Genomic DNA, 6,000 nt, shown 5'->3' with positions numbered 1-6,000 from the left:
TCCTATATAAAAGATTTTAATATGACTTTAAAAAAGTGTGCTGGAACCAGGTATAGAAGTGCATTCCAAATGTTTGCTTGGGGATGGGGGTGGGGAGATGCCCTTTTATTTCTCAATAATATATGAAAAATTGTTTTTTAAAAATTCCCTTTGTGGTATTGTTTGGAAGTCAATTAAACTACTTGCGGGGTTGTTTGTGATTCATTAGTTTAGTCCAAATTGTATTTTGTGTAATTATAATGGATTTTACATTCTCTGTTTTGTTGGCTAATTGCAGTTTTCAGGGTGTTTTATTTGGGTAAAAAATAGGCATCCCTTTCTAGAAGTTATATTGATTCTTCCTCTGAAAAAACTTAAGTAGTAATTTCTACCTATCCTAGCTCCTGAAAGTCTAATGCAGGCATTGCAGTATCTGGATTATTTAACTGCCCTGGACAATGATGCCAGCCTTTTAAACTTTGGAACAATGATGTCAGAATTTCATATTGATCCACAGCTGTCAAAAGCTATTTTAGTTTCATGTAAATTTGGCTGCTTCGAGGAAATGCTCACCATTGCTGTCATGGTAACAAGTAAGCTTTGAACACTTGTGATTCCCAGAGTATCTACAAATAACTGCTGATAACTAATTAAAAAATAAGTTGGTTCATAAACAATTATTAAATTTACAACATTAGTAAATAGGAATTTTAGGCTTAACTTACTATTTGATTGTCATAAATATTAACTCACATGAATTAAAATATACCTTAGAAATTGCATCAACTGTGCCATTCACAGCTTCTCATTTCACAGTGTATCCTATCAATTCATCAACCAAACATTTCTTAGATTACCTAATTTATTGCATATTGGACCCTTAAAAATGACAACATTTGCAATTAATGTAGTCTTGAGATGTAGATTTAATTTACACAGGTCTGTTTGACACAGACATTCAGATTGGGTAATGTTTCTTCTTTCACATTATCTTTAATGAAAATAAAATCATACAGCCCTACAGATGTTTGTCTATACTATATGAACAACTGACACTGGATTTAGTTCAGTGATGTAGCAAAAGACTGACAAACCTGACAGTGTATCAGCACACTTTTTAAAGTGCAAATAAACCCCATCAATAGGAATATAGCTTGCTTTTCACAGTTGTAGCAACCCGCTATTTAGACCTACTTGTCACATAGATATCAGTGATAAACATATCTTTTCTTGATAATACCATTTCAAATTAAAACTGAGGGCTTTCCTTTGATGGATGCACAATCTTTGCCAGCATCACAATGCATGTGGCATTTTAGAAAAAAGATTTGTACATTCTATTTATATGCAAGAACCATTTCTGTGTGGAACAAACACATTATTTTACCCTGCTAAATAAACATACTTAAATATAGCATCCTTTTAGAGTTTCCTTAAATCGACTAGCAGTTTCAGTGTCCCCAGAATGTAAGTGATTTTAACAGTCATATTGTTCGAGCTTTAAAATTGGGCATTTTGGGAGCAATCTTTTTAAATAAAACAGGAACCAGTCAATAATAACATAAAATAATAAAATATTGGTATACATCACCACAGAAGTGCATAAAACTTACAGAATATCAGTGGAAAAACTAGGTTCTGTAAGGGCCTTACAGTGCAAAATCAACAGAAGAAGGCAATAAAACAATATGTTGAGGAAGCAACAATAAATAAGGAATATGCATTCTGCTCAGTGATACTAGAGTGTATGAGTTTCTTGTGGCCCTGGAAAAGTTCTGAGTCTCCAAGCACTGCAAAAGGTTTGGGACATAAATGCCATGACAGCATCAGAATTAGAAAATGAACGTTTTTGTTTTATTTTCTTTAGTTGTCTGTTTTCTTTAGTTGTCTGTGATATTTTAAGAATTTAATGGGTGCCTTATTTTATTTATTTATTTATTTATTTATTTATTTATTTATTTAACACATTTATATAGCCGCCCATCTCAGAATACGTGACCCTGGGCAGCATACTGTACATAAAAACAATAAACATCATAAAACACTAAGTAAAAACAGAAAAACAAAAAAGATAAAAATTCAAGATAAAATCCTTAGCCCCTTCAGGGGGTTAGAGTCTCATTCTGCCCCTTAAATTCCACCCAAGATGGGAAAAACATCCAGTTTTGAAGAGTTCGGGAGGGGGTCTGGCAGGGATAGTGGGTATCTTAAGAAAATCATGGCTACAACCATGGAGTAGGAGCTCTGGCTGGCTTAGGGGTTGTATATAGTCCCTGGGTTGTACACATATTTAGGTTTGTTTTCACACAGAGATAAAAACTAATCAAAGGCTATAGGGAAAAAGTACTTTTGAGGCAGAGAGAAGCAGCATCACATAGATGTTTATTTATTTAAGAAATTTATATGGCCACCCATCTCATATACATGACTCCGGGCAGCTAACAATTAAAATAAAAATAAAAACAAAACAAAACAACCAAAATTTTAAAAGAAGCGCTTCCAGATTTAAGTAAGGAATAGTTTCAAGAGGCAGGAATCTTATGTACAGCTCCATTTGCTGGGGTTGAACATGTCACAGTAGTTATAGAATAGGAGCAGTTTGTTAAGAGATGGGGAGGTTATGACCATGGATTGCTTTTGAAGAAACATGAAAGCTCAACCTAGTAGACCTCAGTACAACAGACTTCACATGAAGTGGACCAAATTTCTGTGGCAGTTTACATCATCTGTGGGGCAATATCATTATGTAAATGATGTAATTTCTATAATTTGCATAATTATGGCACCACTCAAATAAGGTAAACTGTTGTGATGACATGCTGTCTATGACTGTAATAAAGATTTGATTTGTGATGACATATTTTATTTAATGGACATTTGTGAACAATTGATACCCCCTCCCCTCAATTAGTCTGTTAAATTAAGGTAGTTTGCCTATTAAATTAAGGTAATGTGTGCCGTACTTGGGTATCAAAAACCACAGCATGTAGTAGCTGAAGTTGAAGTGTAACTCAGTTATAAAAAGAACAAGAGAAGGCTTGAGAGGATACAATAATTAAAGTGGAGTTTTTGCTGAGGAAGAGACACAATTCTAACAGTTCTCATTGAAAAATCCTCAGTTTATGTGGTAGACTCACATTTAAAAATGGTAAATTAGATTGCAATACTACAGTCATGAAATAAGCTTTATCAATCCTAATACATTTATAGGATCGCACTATTATAATATAGAAAACTCTACAATAAAAGCTTAGGGAGTTATGACTAGTAGTAAGAAAAACAAATGAAAAGGGTTCTTTTACCATGTTTCTTAAAATAAAATAAATAGCTATGAATTTGTTCAGGAAATTTCTGTCATAGAGACATGCTAGGAACAAAATGCATGGTAATGACATGATACATGGACTATTGACCAAAAAATTAGAAGAACAGGGAGTTTCTTAAGTAACAAGACCAAACATAATTCTTAAAAAACAATTCCAAAAGCAAAATATTAAATAAAACAAGATAAAATGGAGCACTGCATTTAATTTTCTCTACCCTGTGACCAGAACATTTCATCAATGAGGCTGTATGTGTGCTGATTATTGTACTCTCTGGTCTATACATTTAACAAACAAAAATTACAGAACTGTCATATACAATAAGTAGAATTCAATGTGATCCAAAGATTAATCTCATAAATACCTTCCAGCAATTGATGTAATAAATCTTTTAAAATTATAAATGGGATCCTTGAATAAAATGTAATTGTGTATTTTCCTCTCAGATGATACTGAAAAATAGTGTCAGGTTTATTTTCTGAATTGTTAGGTATTAAGAATGGCAAAAGCCATCAAAATGGAGTTGGGTGACAGCGTGAGACAAATTGAACTCCCAATTTCAGCACCAATTTTGGGACAGAAAGAAAATGTACTGAACAGAAAAATAAGCCCTCTTATCTGGCTACTTTATGCAAGTAAGGAGAACATTTGGATAGCTTCAGCTAAGTATTTTAACATTACTATCTTAATTTTATCCAAAGGCGTAACTTTAATTTCCACTTGAAATCATGAGATCTTTGTTACTTTGCTTGTAACATTTTATTCATGAAATTCTTTATTTTAGACTAGTTTTCATTTAGTGTGTCTAGGCCACATTCCTATGCTCATTTACCTGGAAATAAACTCTAGGTTTGATATTATGTAAGTAATATTATAAACATACTAATAGTGAAACACAGCTTTTAAATAGACCAAACCATGCACTTTTGAAAACAGAATGCAGACTTGATTGTACCATTGTAGGCATAAATTCAGATAAATTCCATCTAATTACAATACATACAGATTTTTTTTCCTGTTTCAGATTGCTCATGACATGGATGGATGTGGGAACCACTTAACATTGTCACATAGGAAAGTATCTCAGCTTCACCCTTTGTAAATATACTACAACTTCATGAGGATCCCAGAGTGACCTGTATTCCACGAATTTTGTATACTGTAGCTGAAAATGCTATAAAAATCATCTCTGCAATATCACCAGACCCGTCAGAGGAAACATCTTTTTCATTCATTTTTCTATACTACTTAAGTAGTCTATCAGATCATCTAGCCAGTGCAAGCAAAGTTGCTGATGAATTGTGTTCTGTATCTCAGTTCAGAGCATTGCTTTGGATATTACTTAGGAGAGTTTCAAATCGCCAAGGTTTTTCTAATGAAAAAATTCTAAATTTTGATTTAATCCAGGAAATTGAAATACTGCCTAAAGGATAATGATGCTGGTTTTGTTTTGCTTTGAATTTCATTGCCCTCGATTTCAACTCTTTTCGATTCAGTTATTGATGACAGGCATGGATACTGGAAGCATTCCTAATTTTAACACACATGTGCATGTGTCTATGTGTATATATCAAAAGAAAGATATAATCTAGATATAGCAATATTGCATTCAACAATTTTCTGCCTGAGAAAAATGGGTAAGGAGCTGAGGTTATCACCATTTTAGATGCCAGTGGAGCTTGTTTTCATAAATACAAAGCTTTCAGGGTGTCCGTAAACATTCATTTTAGTCAAGAGAAACACAGAAAGCTGCTTTATAATTACTCAGACTATTGGTCCAACTACTTCACTATTTTTGCCCCCCTACTAGATAGATCTTTGGGATTTCAGATCAGGATCTACCAGGAATTATTGGGCTTGTTTTTCTGGGGCTTTGTGCACCCAATCCACATGCTCAGCCATCAGATACTTTTTAGGAAAAGCAACTACCTACGTATATGTTACTATGACTCAGGCTATAGTAGTCTTTAGTAAACAAATCCATACTGGATTAATTTTTCCCAAGGGATTTGTTCATTCACAATAAGGGGAAGAGGTGTTTGAACCCAAGCCATATTCCCAGTCTTCTCCCAGTCAGATGCCACGTTAGACAAAATATTATTTTAAGTACCGTATTTTTCCATGTATAAGATGATACTTTTTTCTAAAATCATTACACTAAAAATTGAAGGTCATCTTATACAAGGAAGTAAGCTGAGGAGAGAATCGCGCGGTTGCGAAACTGCCCATACTTTGTCTCTGCAAACAGGCTTCCTCCAATCACGAGCCTTATGTAACTGACGTCAGCTGATGCTGAACAAACCAATTGGAACACATCTCGTTGGAGGTGGAGAGCGTGTAGGCAGTGCGCAGGTGCGACAGGAACCGGTAATGTCAGAGCATTCTGAGCCCATAAAGATGTCAGAAAATAAAAAAATAAATAAGCGAATGCCTTACTCTGCAAAATTCAAACTGAATGTAATCAGTTATGCAAAAGAGCATGGAAACAGAGCTGCAGAGAGACAGTTTGGACCTCCTCCCACTGAGTGTATCATGTAAATGTTACCTAATTACTAAATAAAAATGTGTTCTGCTTTATCTTTAAAATATTGATTTCTTAATTTTGGGTTGGAAAAGTGGGGATCGTCTTATACATGGGGGCGTCTTATTAACGGAAAATATGGTAATACTTATTGCTAGCACTGGAACCTGATTCATC

Source organism: Python bivittatus, unplaced genomic scaffold (assembly GCF_059951505.1).
Source record: "Python bivittatus isolate LINGU-HERP-01145 unplaced genomic scaffold, Pbiv_v1 ctg000980_np1212, whole genome shotgun sequence".
NCBI lineage: Eukaryota > Metazoa > Chordata > Lepidosauria > Squamata > Pythonidae > Python > Python bivittatus.
Note: the sequence above shows the minus strand (reverse complement) of the source record.